Source organism: Eptatretus burgeri, chromosome 9, assembly GCF_056783735.1.
Source record: "Eptatretus burgeri isolate ZD-2024b chromosome 9, Ebu_testis_v1, whole genome shotgun sequence".
NCBI classification, from domain to species: Eukaryota; Metazoa; Chordata; class Myxini; order Myxiniformes; family Myxinidae; genus Eptatretus; species Eptatretus burgeri.
Window position 1 is genome coordinate 97,610,775 of NC_140969.1, and position 15,583 is coordinate 97,626,357.

The 15,583-nt window shown below is 43.7% G+C and overlaps 1 protein-coding gene across 11 annotated transcripts in view; it reads right to left on the reverse strand.

Moving 5' to 3' along the window:
• Positions 1-15,583, reverse strand: part of SCAPER (S-phase cyclin A associated protein in the ER) — a 631,592-nt gene that overhangs the window by 499,583 nt on the left and 116,426 nt on the right. The window contains exon 1 of one of the 11 annotated variants that reach the window (XM_085896261.1): positions 2,928-2,947. The exons of the other annotated variants lie outside the window; for them this stretch is intronic. The gene's annotated coding sequence lies outside the window, so the exon portion shown is untranslated. Of the gene's footprint in view, positions 1-2,927; positions 2,948-15,583 lie in introns of those variants that run through there. 11 annotated transcript variants of the gene reach the window in all.

The following is a 15,583-nucleotide window of genomic DNA, read 5'->3' on the forward strand; positions in this document are numbered from 1 at the left end:
ACACACACACACACACACACACACACACACACACACACACACACACACACACACACACTCCTGTTGGCATTTTGAAGAAATTAATTTTTCGTTTTCTTTGTGTGGGTCTAAAACGCTTCCCGCCACTCACTAAGGAATGGGGTTGTGGATCATTTAATATTACCTTTCACATTGCTGCAAAGGCTAAGGCACTATAAAGCAATTATAAAGAAAAAAAAAACACCCCCATAAAATCAACTATTTTATTTTTTTTGCAAAATTTTTCAATTTGTGTTCCCCGAAAACACCCCTAAGCATTCACTGATGAAGCTCTGAAAGTTTGACCAAGATCCATTTGACCATCTCTGTCTGCGTGGGAGTGTCCCCATTTTTCTCAGAGAGCCATCTCTCTTTTAGTATCATAATAGGATGGTGTTACACGTCTGTGTGTATGTGCGTGCGCATAAGTCTGGATGTGTGTGTGTGCGTGTGTATGTCTGGGTGTGTGTGTGTGTGTGTGTGTGTGTGTGTGTGTGTGTGTGTGTGTGTGTGTGTGTGTGTGTGTGTGTGTGTGTGTGTGTGTGTGTGTGTGTGTGTGTGTGCATGTCAGGGTGTATGTGTGTGCATGTCTGGGTGTATGTGTGAGTGTGACTGTGAGTGTGACTGTGAGTGTGACTGTGAGTGTGAGTCTGAGTGTGAGTGTGAGTGTGAGTGTGAGTGTGAGTGTGAGTGTGAGTGTGTGTGTGTGTGTGTGTGTGTGTGTGTGTGTGTGCATGTCTGGGTGTATGTGTGTGCATGTCTGGGTGTATGTGTGTGTATGTCTGGGTGTATGTGTGCATCTTTTGCAGCTCCTCCCTTCACCTTCCTTCGGCTATGTGAACAAATTAATAAACTAGAACGGCACTCTGTAGAGTGCATACCGCCACCAGGCTGAACAGTTTACATTTTGTATCTCAATGATCGGCTGGATCTAGGGGCAGGACCTGAACAAACATCGAATCCGCTTGTTCTCGTCACCAAACCAACTCATCCACCACGTTTTGTCATAACTCGTCCACAACTTTTTGAAATACTGTGCTATATCTTCGTCGTGTTTTCCCCATCTTGAAAGGGAGAGAAAGGCTAGCAGACACAAACCACCCAAAACCATGCCTTGGGTGCGTTCGGCAGTTTGGTGATGTGTGGAGTAAGAAGACAACAATGTTTTTCTTCTTCTTTAACGGCCACAATTATTGCCACCTGTGGGGTTCGACAGCGGAAGCTGAGCCCAAGTCTTTTCACGAACCGGCTGGCCCGGCCTGACGTTCGAAGGAATTGAATACAAGAACGAAGAGAAAAAAAAAATAAAACTGAAGGTTTACGAAGATGTCGAGTGATGTACAACGGAGAGCGAAGAGTTAGGGTTTAAATCATCCCCATAATCATCGATTGCAAACACCAAGAAAAGAGAAAACAAAAGTGCCCTGCATGTGGAAACCTCGCAGCGCACTCTTCAACGATACCTCTCAACGTGAAGGCGAACAGTACATAGAGCGAGCCCAGCACGGAATACCGAACGAGCCATTCCACAGACTTTCCCTCCGACTCGCATCCTCGTGAAGCGATCAGTTTTACCACAACACACATGCGACATGCCAAAACACTAACATTGTGCAACTCAAATTTGGTGGGAAAAGATGGCCATTGCACACGATTATGTTTGATAAATAAACATGGCACACAAATAGAACTTTCAATTTCCCTTTTGTTTCCAACCACGGAAGCTTGCGAAACCAACCATCGAAACATAAAACCTGGAAGAATAAAAATTGTCATCATTCTTTTGTTTCCAACAGAGATGGTCCAGCTTTTTCGTCCTAGTTGAGCTTTTATTCACCTCTTCCGACAATCCCCAAAGGAATACACATCTCGTAAGGTTCAAAGTGTGAGGAACTTGACAAGTTTACTTCCAATGGGAGGGAGGGGTGAGGAGGTGGAGGTGGTGTCGGACGGGGGGGGGGGAAGAAGGCGGGTGGGTGTGAGGTGGGGGAAGGAGGGTGTCGGTGAGCAGGCATGCTTAAGCAAAACAAATATATTTTAAAACAATATTTTGAAGTTATGATGCTCCTGAAGCACTCCGTACAAGACTGTTACCTCCACCACCGAAGGTGAAGGTTATGTTTTCACCTCTTTCTGTCTGTGTTTATTTGTTTATTATTTGCAAAATCAAAGATTTTTCAAGTATATTGGTCAGTCGATTTTGTTATTCTCTCTGTCTGTGTGTGTTTGTTTGTTTGTTTGTTTGTTTGTCTGTCTGTCTATGGCCTTATAGGTCACAATTTTAAACCGATCTTCACGAAACCTCATCACATGGTACAGTTTGTCATAAGGAGGAAGTCTATTATTTGAGGTCAAAAGGTCAACCATCAGTCAACAACTTGGGTGATATTTCTAAAATCCTCAATTTTCATCCAATTGACTTGAAATTTGAAGAGGAGTTGCATATTTAGTCATTGAATTCAACCACCAATTATTTATGAGGACAAATTAGTTTTATGGATTTTGCAAGCATTGTGCTCTGCACGACGTCATCATCTTCTTGTTTGTTGGTCTGTTTATGTAAAGGATATCTCAAAAAGTTATGGAAGGATCCGAATGAAATTTGGTGGGCAGGTGGGTGCATGACAAGGACGAACTGATGAGATTTTGGTGAAACTCCGGATCTGGACCCGACGACTAGAATTTTTTTAGGTGATTCTTCACCATTGAGAGATTCAGCCAAAAACGAGATGTGGCACAAAATCTCAAAAACATATATTGGGCCCGATATGTTCTGGTGGATCAGGCATTACGGGGCGAGGGTATGCGCTCTACCGAGCGCCCTTCTAGTTAAAGGACTGTTTTAATCCAGGGCTATCACTCATCTCCACTTAAGTATCATTCAATTATCACCAGCATTCAGGACTTACCTTTGATGCTACTCTAGCAGCCTCTGGCGGAGCCACTCTGAAAGTGAGGTGCTGTACAGCACATTTATTATCCTCGCCTCGCCTGAGGAAAGGGTACAGTATTGTATTTGGCATCCGTTTGTCCACACTGAACCTAGGTAGGTGCATTAATTACATTAGACCTCTAAAGACCCCTTAGAACCCCAAGACCCTCAATAACCATTTGACCCCATTGCACCTTTAAGAACCCCAAGACCCGATATAATCCCGAAGACCCCTTTCGACCTTCAAACATGTCAATACCCATTAGATCTTAAATTACACCCTTTAAGACCCTTCACACATTTACAACGAGACCATTTCAAAATTTCATTTGCAATCAATGACCTTTCATGTAGTACATCCTTCCATTTATTTGCAACACAAAATACAACACGCAAAACAAGTCCTGGTGAGGCTCTGCAATCTCTGATTATCCTCTGATTACCTCCACCCACTGAAGGTGGACGGAGCTAACGTTTTCACCCCACTGTTTAATTGTGTGTAGGATATCTCAAAAAATTGTGGACAGATTCGGATGAAATTTGGTGGACAGGTTGGGTGTTTGACAAGGATGAATTGATTCCATTTTGGTGAAGCTCAGAATCCGGACCTCGACATAGGTACCGAATGCCCTTCTAGTCTATGATTGTATTGTTGGCTTCCCAAGCACAAGCAGAACTATGGCGAGGTACTCACTCTAACTCATGTGCACGACATGCAAACATACCAACAAAATGCATTCGTTGTTGCATACAGTAAAAAAAAAGCCACGTGATCGAAGGTATTAGTGTTTCTCACCTCACTCACATTATGGCCAAGATGAAAACGGCCTTCGTATCACCATCTGCATATTGTAATCACATGATGCACCATTCCCGTCTCCCTAGTTACTTAACACCTGGCACATTACAGGGTGGCCACAATGTTTGGCCACCGCTTGTAAAAAAAAAAGAAAAAAAGTGGTATTGCATTTATGTGCAGAGTGTTCATTTGTTTCCTTTTTTTATATCGAGTGAATGTAACTATGGGTGATACAAGCAATCAGACCATTGAATAATGGATTGTTGTCAATGTCTGGGTTCACAAACGCCCCAAAACAGGGAAAAACAATGGAAGAGGTGCGCATCGCCTTCCAGGAACGATTCTGCCAATAAGCTCCCTATAAAAAGACGCTTCTACATTAGGGAGCATAAATTCTTTGCAGCAGGCAACATAAAAGATATGCCAAGAACTGGAAGGCCATCAACCAGAGGTCAGCAGTGTGAAATTGTCGAATAATCCGTTGCCCGGTCAACAAAAAAGTCGACCCGTAAACAATCCGCGGAGCATGGAATATCACTTTCGACGATGCAAAAGCACATGAAGGTTGACCTGAAATTGCACCCATAATTGTCCAATGGTCTTTCAAGAATACTCTGGAATACTTTCAGACAAAAATACTCTGGAAAATGGGGCAAAATTATTCGCTGTAATGACAGTGATAGAGCACAATCAGATCCACTGGACACTTAAGGCTCACGTGTCATATACTGTAAAATGTGTAATAAAGTAATAGAGTACTGCAAATGTATGTGGTATAACTTGTAGAACACTTCAGTGTCAGCCAATATGATAAAAGGCAATGTCACAATTTTTACAAGGGGTGACATGACATTGCGGCAACCCTGTACTGTCGGAGGAAAACAACTCGCCGCTGGAACCTTTCGACCCGAGCCTTGCCTGCCGAGCAGCCATACCAGTCGGTGGTTGCCTTCATCTTGAACATGGAGCTTCCCAACTACAACCATTATTTCAGCCCAAAAACAAATTAATGAATACATTGGATCAGTTTTGCATGATGTCCAACCTTGCTTTCGTCAGGGCAATTACAGAAAAATCCAAAAATGGTTGGAAAATTTTCGGACACGGTGGCGATGAGCAATGCAGGGGGGAAAAAAACCGAGAACAACACTCCGTAGAGCGCATGCCTCTGCCAGGCTGAACAATATACGTTTGGTATCCCACCGATAGGCCGGATCTGCATCCAGACTTAAACCAAAATCAAATCAATTTGTCCTCGTCACACATCCAACCTGTCCACCAAGTTTTGTCCGAATCCACCTGAAACTTTTTGAGATATCCTGCTCAAAGACAAACAGATAGGGGTGGAAACATAACATCTGTCCACCTTTGTTGACGGCGGCGGTAAAAAAAAAAAACAACACCAAGTGACTTGTGCGTGTTATTAATTCATCTTATTGTGTTCAAACATTTTATATTTAATCTCCATCTGTGTGGAAATGTTACTTCCTTTGGATGCTGCTGAAATATCAGTGGAATTCTCTTTTATCCATAGATGGGTTAATTTGTGCACAAAGCAACGGGCATCCTGCACCAAAAGCACTCCAACAAGATCGCAATGTTCTGGCGAACAAGAAAAGGCCTACAAATGCTCACACATCGATTACTCATTGCTGTCTCAGAATATATGTAAATATAAAATAATCAACAAACATTTCAATCCTCCACTTAAAACAATAAAGGATCTGCATAAAATATTCATAACAGCAACAAACATCATTTGACTTTGGATGAAAAGGTATATAATTATAAAAGTATTTAAAAAAAAAACATTCATTCGAATTGGAGAGTTCATAAAACAACTTACCCCGTGCAGTCTAGAGAAAATTTTTTTAAATACAGCCCATGGGCCCTGGTCAGTTCTGACTTCATCGATATTGGATATATTCATTAACATTCATTGTTTTTATCCCAGCCCGAATGAACTTCATACTCATTATCTTTCTTCCTGGGCAAAAATTGAGAAAAAGAAAAACGCTGTGATAAGGTGTAGATATTGCTCCATAGAAGCATTACACCACACAAAAAGCAAAAATTACAAATACTTTTGGAGTTTTAGGACTTTGAAGATTAATTGGTCCTAATGAACTTCATACTCATTAAGACTCATTATTTTCCTCCTGGACAAAAATTCGGAAAAATACTCAGGCAGGCTGTTGACATTGTTCCATAGAACCATTATACCAGACCAGAAGCAAAAACTATGAATAGTCTATGAGTTTTAGGACTTTAAAGATTAATTTATTAGACTAATTAACTAAGTCAATTGGTGACAAATCTGAAATTTTGTTGCGGGAGGTTCTGCAGCATCTCCCCAAGTATCACCCCTCCGAGTTTCAAGTCATTCTGACCACAGGTTGCAGAATAGTGATCGAAAGATTGATTGCGGACAGACGGACGGACGGATCGACGGACATGGACCCCCATTTTATAATAAAGTCACTTCCTTCGGAACTGACTAAAGATGACGTGGGTGGGGTCTGTGAGCGGCAAATTTGATTGGTTGAGATGATGTAAAATGCCGTAAATTTTTGTCCAAGTACTGCTAAGCGAAAGGTTTTTGAAAGTGCAAAGAAGGCGATTTGTGTTCTCGTGTTCAAGTACAGTGTACAATTCAATTTAAATTTAATAAAAGGTTTTAAAAATTGGAGGAAAAAAATCCGGAAGTTTACCGCCGTTGATGCAGCGTCTAAACACTTTAACACATTACATTAGTTATTAGCCCCCATTAGACTTGGTCCGAAACAGGGGCTTGTGGATTGGATTTTGTCCTTCCGCAGCCATACCTCGGACACGTATGGACTTATTTTGTTCAAACCTGGCATCAAGACAGTACATGATGGTATACATAAGCACATCATTTTGTTTCACGATTCGATCAAAGATGGCTGACTGGCAACCATTGAAGTTGTAAAAACACGATGTCGAACACATCCTCAACCATTCCTCAGACATAAATTTACCGATCTTGTTCAAACTTGGCACACAGATAATGATGGCTCACATAAGCACGTCATTTGTTTTCGAGATCAGATCCAATATGGCCGGCTGGCGGCCATTTTGTTACTTAAATGTGTCCCCATCCATTTCTCAGACACGCATGGTCCGATTTTGCTCAAACTTGGCACATGCACAGTACACAATGGCAGACACATGCACCTCACTTTATTTTGCTATCTGATCAAAGATGGCTGACTGGTATACTGACTAGAAACCCAGTATTAAACAAGTCCTCAACCATTTCTCGGACATGCGTTTACTGATATTGTTCAAACTTGGCACACAGATAATGAATGATGGCTTACATGTGTACGTCATCTTTTTTTTTCTGAGATCAGATCCAAGATGGCCAACCAATGACACAATCTTCCATGTCACGTGACCACTTAAATCAGCTGCGCATATACATGCATCTTGTAAATATGGGCTCGCCCTTTAATAACTCCATTCAGCAAAATTACTTAAACCACAGGAGTGATGACATTTTATGTCTTTTTCTCCTTGTTCATCCCTGTTTGGGTCCCTTAACGACATCCTTAAAAACAGAAAGTTTCCTGTTTGGAATGATTTTCAGTTCTGTTCGATTGCCAGACAGGCAGACAGACAAATAAATAAATAAATAAAACACACCCGTGGCCGAAGGAAGTGGTGCAGTTTGGCATTTCCTTCTCGTGATGCTAAACAGCTGGAGCTCCCCCTTGTGTCAATTCAGTGTCTGCACACTTAAACAATTTTTTTTGACAGACAGACAAATGGGCATACTAAATATTGAAGCTGATACACCGTTTAAAATCATCTCACTCCTGTCTGCGGATGTGTGATCGGGTCCAATTCAGACAAAGTACTGATAAACTACAGGTTAGTTTTCTGATTCGTGTTCGAGGAACCATTTAATTTAAATTGAATGTTATATTTTGATCACAGACAGAGACAAAGGGAAGCAATTCCATCGCGCCGCTTTTCGGTTCACGTGCGCAGGGCCGTGAAACTCACTTTGTTACACCATGTGTCCATCATTCCCCCACAAAACACACTTCATGGCTACATCTACAATGGAGGGGTAGATCAACAGAAGGATAACGGAGAAAGACCACATGACACGATAAGATTTGTACCATCCATAAAGAAATGTCTTCTGAAAGATGACAGGTCCTTTCTGCAAACCATCAAGACATTTGGAGAGAAACAAAGTTGACATGGACTACAGCACTATTCTACCGATTAAGCGATGCTACTACAAAAATATGAAAATAATCCCAAAATAGAAAGGAAGTACACAAAGTCCTTGCAGCAAACAACACGAGGTAAGTTCAACATGAAGGCGCAGAAACACACGGGTGCACATTTCTCCCACGACCTTGGCTATTTCAGGAGAGGCATCTTTCGCCACCATCGACAAACACGTCCAGGCAGATAGCAATCTTGTGGAAATTAGAACGCCCTGAGCAACAATTAATCGCACATGGACTTCTCATCAAAACAGAGCCTTTGCAACCATCCTGTTGTGAGAGCAGCTTCCTGAGTGTCCCGGAATCGCTGTGCATGATGCACGTCAGAAACCGGGATGGGGCAATGGCAAAAGCTCGTGATTGGATATAGGAAGGTCGATGGCACAAACCAGGTGCATAAACATTCGTGTTCATCATCAGATTGGACAATGATTCAGTAGTCTCACTTGTTATCAAGCTCAATGGTTGAGATTAAAGTTTGCAAGGAACAACGCTTGTACAGCATTATTATTTTGTATACAGCCCGTGGCTGCATCATTGCTGGGAATGCTGATGCAGTGCCCCCTGCTTCCAGCAAGCTGGTACTCATTTTGCCGACTTCAGAAGGATGACAGGTTGAGTCAACGCACCTGGTATTACTTAACGGCACAACAGAGGCTCCAACTCAGGACCCTGAGATCTTAAGACAGCAACCTTAAACATTAAGCAAACACCAGGCTTAACAATGCTTGTAAAATAATCCCCACCGGCAATACCGCTAACTACAAGCTATCTAGTATGGGTTTGATTCCTGTCCTGAATAGAAATGGTCAGATTGGTACATCGCAGACAGGCCACTGCATCACAAAGTGCACCGTCCCTTGGATGGACCTCAAGCTGGGTGTCCCGTCTGCCAGCATTAGTTGGTGGGCCTTGTATATCACAAATTTTAGATCACCGACACCCTGGAACAAATTCCAAACTCCTCCATCTTCAGTCAAACGTCAGGCCTGGCCAGCCAGTTCGTGAAAGACTTGGGTCAAAATTTCCCCCCATAGTTGAGCCCACAGGGTGACATGAAGAAGAAGATGAAGATGCAGATGAAGATGAAATAAACAGTAACTTTGCACAGAGACATACACAGTGAAATAAGATTTGGGATGTTACAGAAAAGGTCAAGAGATCGAATTGTGGGCCATATTGCTTGGCAATGCCATTTCCTGGCAAGCCTCATGCGGCTACAAAAAAGAAAAGCCTATTCTTGTAAAGTCCTCAAAAGCTGAGATACAACCTCATTTGGGTGGATAACAAAAAAGGCTCACAAGTCTCTGAACCACAAGGTCATGCAATTGACTTCCTCACGAGTTTCCTATGTTTTTGAGCTCTGAACTATAATGGTGACTGACGTGCAAAAGGCGAGCGCGTCTTCGCGCAGCTCTGCCTCCAGCAATCACCCTACACTAGGTGCGTTCGCCTGCACACGCAAAACCCTGCTCTAGTTTTCATGCCCACACAACGTAATTATTGAGACAAATGGGGTTTGAATCGCAAATGATATGTTCATTTGGAAAAACCCTTTGTGTTTGCTGTGACAAACAGAACAAAAGAACAAAACATTAATTATGTTGGGACAAACAGACACATCAATGCTCTGAAACTTATTCCTCTCTGCCTTCTCTGTCTGGGCTGCACCACACCTCCTCTCACCCCCCCCACCCCCAATTTTTTTTTTTAATCAAATTCCTGTTCTACTTGGGATGCATGAAACAAATTCGTCTTTTCCTGACGAGATGGAAGAGCAAATGCCAATTGTATACATGTATGGATGTATGTATCGTATAGGGGAGGCAGGATGACCTCGAGGTACGCACACTCACCTCCAAGCTGTCTCTGATGGACGTTAAATCTGTCTCTCGGATGGACGTTAAACGACAACCCCATCTGCTGGCATTAGTTGGTGGACGTTAAAGATCCCACGGTGTCCTTCGCAAAGAGTAGGAGAGCTATCACCAGAACATTGGCCAAATTACAAATTCACGGCCTAACTACCACTGGGAAAGCAATGACAAACCACCCAGCATGATCCTTGACCAAAAACTGCTTCGGCAGCACCGGTGCTCTGTATGTATATATATATATATATATATATATATATATATATATATATATATATATATATATATATATATATATATATATATATATATATATATATATATATATATATATATATATAATCACCGTGGTGTTCTGTCTTTAAAAAGGGTGGACTTGGTTACAATTTTCATTGGTCTCTTAAGATTTCCCATTTGAGGACCAAGTTCTTCCAAGAGGCCTCAAATGTCTCAATGTCAGGTACTTAAGTGTCACCAATTGAAACACAAGCATAAGGAGATCAACGTATTTCACAAAGGTCGTGGGATTTGAATGGGGTAGATGGGAGAGAGAGAGGGATGGGGTAGAAAGAGGAGAAATGGAAGGGAGAGAGCAGAGGTCAAGACCTCCGCAGGAGGAAGGAAGTAGAGGGCAGGATATTATAGAGGACGTGGAGCTTGCTCCATAGTGAGCTGTGCCTTTGCTTTATCTGGTGGGAAACACGCCCAGCTAATCAGCACCCACTCTGCAGTCACACCTTCCTGTCTTTGTTCATCATTCACCCACCAAGCAGCCATCACTCACAGTGCACAATAGCAATTGGGCGACGTCATTTGGAATGGTCTCCTACAGGTTGAAGTAACTGTGCATTTTGCTTGCAAAGAAAGGAGGAGAAAACAGAAAACGTTTGCTTTCTTCAAAAAAAAATTTAATTTTTTTAATCATCGTAGAGTTTAAAAAGTAAAATAAAAAATTAAAAAGTGTAAAAGTATTAAAAATAACCATGAAAAAGATGAAGCAAATAGGTCATCTATTTATTGCGTATGCAAATATGACAAATTTTGAACACGAATATCCCCTCTCTCCCTCCAATCCACTATTTAAAAAATAAATAAATAAATGTATTTAAACGTCACTGATTATGCTTCAGCATCCCACACACTATATTTATTTTCAATACAATAACTGAGCAGAGGACGAGTAAATTAGTTCTTGCTCATGAAGGCCAGCATAGATTTTTTTTTACTCGGATTAAGGGTCAACGCCCTAAACATCAGCATCTCTGCTTCCCACGGCGGTTCACATACTCGATCAACTTCCTGTTGATTTCATCCAGATGACGAGATACATTGCATATTCTATCAAAAAATATTTGTAAGGAATAAAAAATATATATAATAAAACTAAAACATCATTTGTCAATACCAGCAATGAACCAATCCTTTCAGATGGGATAATTCTCCAGGATTATGGACAGGTTAATTCCCCATACTTTTATGATGTCCATGGGGTATATTATTATCCCCATGTTTGACAAAAACTGGGGGATATGGTAATCGGCTCTGTCTGTCTGATTGTCTGTCTGTCGTATAACGTGTATGTCGTATATGATCATAGATCATAACTTAGAAGTTATGATCATAAGATGGCAAGAAGGTGCAATAGCAGTCTACTTTTTGGCCCCACCCCCTGGAGTGGGTAAAAAGGTCAAATACCGAAAAATGTAATTACAGGCACATTTTCAAGCATTTTTAGATGAAACTTTGTAGATGCAATTAATATTTGGAGACAAATAAACTATGTAATGATTTTTTTTTGGCGGGGGGGGGGGTTGACCCCTGGGTTCATGCCCCAGAAAGTGGTGACTTTGGGTCACAGAACTTCAAAACGGGGGAAAAATATGTTTTAACTCCAAATTTGAGATTGGGTCATTTCTGATGGAACGTTTTGCTCTTTTTCAACATTGCTTTAGGTGGGAAGCGTGGGGATTTGCGATGGCTTGCCACAGACTTCACTCGAGGTACAACTTGTAATACCGGCTTCTACCTGGTGGTGCTATTTGATAAGCATTTACATAGAAATAATTGGGTTCCTCCCCACAACATGAATCCCAGGGACTTTTTTTTTTTAACTGCCTAAAACCATCTTGTGCAAACCATGAGTGAACCACCAGTTTTCAACTCATTCTGTCCAGCGGTTTAGGAATGCATGGAAGTCAAACATAAACAAACATTTCAAATTATTCTGTCATCTCAGAGGCCTAACTAATGCAGACAATTCACCGGAGAGCTAAACACCTCCGCAGATGACCGAAGCGATGTTTGAATTTACACTTTACTGTGCTCATTAACATTTACGATTCCCCAACGATCACCCAATAAATAAACCATAATTGGCAGTTGGTCATGGGCGATGGCAGGAAAGCAGGAAAATGTTTCTTTAAATGTTTATGGAGATAAATATGAACAGGATGACAAATAAATAAACAGAACAGATGTGGCGGTTGACAAACAGATAGGGTTGAAAGGCGAGGACCTGTACCCAAACCAAGGTGTCAAACTGACTCGATCAAGATACAAAGGGAGCAGGTGAGGAAGTGTTCAGGCACTAGCTGGTCTTGGCCTAGGACGACCGTGGTCATGCAGGTTGATGTGGCAAAAGACTAAAGGTGTAACACGGGGCGGGAGAAGAGAGGATGGCACGACTAAAACCATCTTGTGCACCCACGTCTCTGCGTGGTCCTTACCTCCGGAATGACAGAGTAGAGAGAGATGACATCTTAAACTAACTGGGGCGAGCATGCATGGACGCGGCTTCTCAGCCCTTCGGGACCACCCTTGCAGCAAGCAGCTGCTCCAGAAATCGGCCACCCGCTGCCTATGAATGGCTCAATTTTTCGGGCCATCGCACCCTATGGGGCAGCCCCTCATTAAAGTGTTCCGCTCTTCACAAGGACTCCACAGCTCACTGCAATGCCATGGCCTTGCACACCGGACATCACACCCGGAATATGTGCGGAGTGCATGTGATATAACATGGATGAATGCACACGAAAGAGTGGGACATGGATCGACCCGGATGGGAGTAGTGGTTAGTGTAGCGGACCGGAGGGGTGAACCTCCTGAGCGGGACAGACTTGTATTGGAAACCATGCCAGCCCCGCGAGAGACGCTTGCTTGGCATGTCCGGGAGTGTGCGCGGTCCGTGCCTCGCAGACCGCCAAAGCATGGACGGTGGTGTGATGTGTTGATGGTTTCAGAGGGGCCGGCGTGGAAACGCTCCGTGACAGATAAATCACTGGAGCACGGACGGCGAAACAGAACGGATTTGGCTGCAAATTGTTTTCCACGGGGACCAGGTGTGCAATATGCACGGTACCCACGGCAAGAGCAATGGTCGTGGCGAGCACGGCTTGGTTCCCAGTGGGAAAACCCCAATTCCCAGTGGCAAGAATTCAAACACAAATTGGCTTGCAACAGACATGTGAATAAGCACCTCCGCGGATACGGGGTTTATGTGGGTAGGAGACGGTGACAGTAACCCCCATGTGTGGAGCGCAATTGTGAAAAAGCCCCACACACCGGGGCAAAGGAGCACTAGCCTTAGGGAGATGACATTGTTAGGCCCACATGGGGGGTGCCAGCGATGGTAGCCTCTATGTGGATACCGAAGCAGCGACCATGAGGGAGGGCTGGGATAAATTTAGGGACCAAGAGCGACAATAGGGACTGTTTAGGTCGAGACATGATCATGTAGTGGGGACATAGCTTAGCGATAGAGTTAAATGGGAGCGTGCGTAGTACAAGGGAAGACGAGGGTGCACGAGATAGTTTGGGGAAATTAGTTAGGTGATGCTGTGTCGGTGAATGGAAATGCATTTGTGTGTGATAAATGAATTATGAGTGTGATGGCAGGGCAATGGCCGGTATGAGTGCGAGTAACGAAATACATGGTGTGAAGGATTGAATGGGGGGAGTGGATCCCACTCAAGGAAACCCAGGGGTTAGTTTAAAGTTAGGTAGAGGGATTAGGTAAATTTATACATGGATGTCATTATGCGGTTGGTGCTGATTGTGGAAAGTTAAAAAATAAAAATAAAAAATTTTGTGTTGGGTGCAGGAGATAATGGACCGGCTGGGGATGTGGCTTGTGAGTGCAGTGTTGATGAAACAGGCACCCCGGGCGCTGGGGGCTCGTTGGCCAGGTGAGGCCGTAGGTAGGTCCAGGGGACAATTAGTGTATTCGTGGACGCAGGTACCTGAGGAGAGGGGCCTGGCATGCCAGTGTAGTGTTCAATGGGACCGGGTGCCTGAGCAGCGGGACCCGAGGCACCAAAATGCCAAGTGGGCATCGAGGGGGGAGTGCCAGTGAGGGCATCCCCCATGTTAGGGTGAGGAGCAGGCAAGCTCGGAGGCACAGCGCCAGTGACCCGGGGGTGCTCATGGTGAGCATGAAGGTGGGCAAACCTGCTATTGGAGCCACACGACCCAGCCACGAAATTGTGCGATGGCACAGAAAGAAAATTTGGTGGGCAAGGCCCAAAATTGTGAGAGCACCAACACGTAGGTGATGGGAATTTGGGTTTTTGGAACCCCATAGTTTAACGAAGGCCTCTTGGCAGGGTATAACCCCGGGGAAAGTTTAAAAGTGAAACAATATTAGCGGTTAGGATTGATGAAGACCCCTTCGCACCATCCACTGTTGGGATGATCGCCAGCTGCTGGGCTTGCCCTCCTGTCGGACTCGAGAACGAGACTTGTCACGATGTAAGTGTAAGATTGCATGTAGTTCAGCTCTTCCCTTCCAAGGAACCTTGGGGGGATTGGGTATGAATTTGGCAATGGGGATAGTGGGATATGGGAGACGAGATGTAGCGACGAATTGTAAAAAGAGGGGGGGCTGGGGTAGTGTATATGTGAAAGACAGATGGGTGCGGACGAGTAGGGCCAACCTCGAGCTATCTCTCCCGGCACCACCGCCACTGCCCCAGGTATGTGCACATCAAGGACCGGCTGACCATGTTGGTCAGACCTGGTGTTTGGCATTACCTGAATTACCTTTTTTTCATGCTGTTGCTGTTTGCTGTTTGGCTTTGTCTCACCACTGCCCCAGGACCATCAAGGCTGTTCTACATCAAGACATCACTCACCTCACTTCACCATTTGCTCCGTGACCTGTGTTCCACCCACACCTGTTCTGTGGACTGCTACTTGCTGCAGCCTCATGCCAGGTGACACTGTTCCAGTTATGAAGGTGGTTTTGTTTGTTTTAACTGCATTTACTGTAGCAGCATGCCACCACACTTATGGAATGCCCTTTGTTGCAGCCCCTTTCAACCAGCTCATACCAGTTTCCTACCAGCTTCCTACCAGCTCATTCCAGCTTTATACCAGCGCATACCAGCTTTCTTCTGGCTCATGCCAGTTTGCTTCAGTTGTTTTGCCACGTATCACCATGGCCATAACTGCATGAACGCAGCTCTGTGGAGGAAGTGGCTGTTCTTGTTGCTGCTTCTTGACCATTTTTGTGAAGAAGGCCACAACGTTTATGGCCTGTATGCCGGTCACTAGCCTGCCAGTTTATTTTGTTAGGTGTGCTGGTGAAGAGCATGAAGGTGGCAAGAATCAGCAGGTGTTCTTCCACCTCTCCACAATTTTTCTTCTGTATTTCTTCAGGTCCTGGGTCAGAAATTGTATATAGTTGTGTCAAATA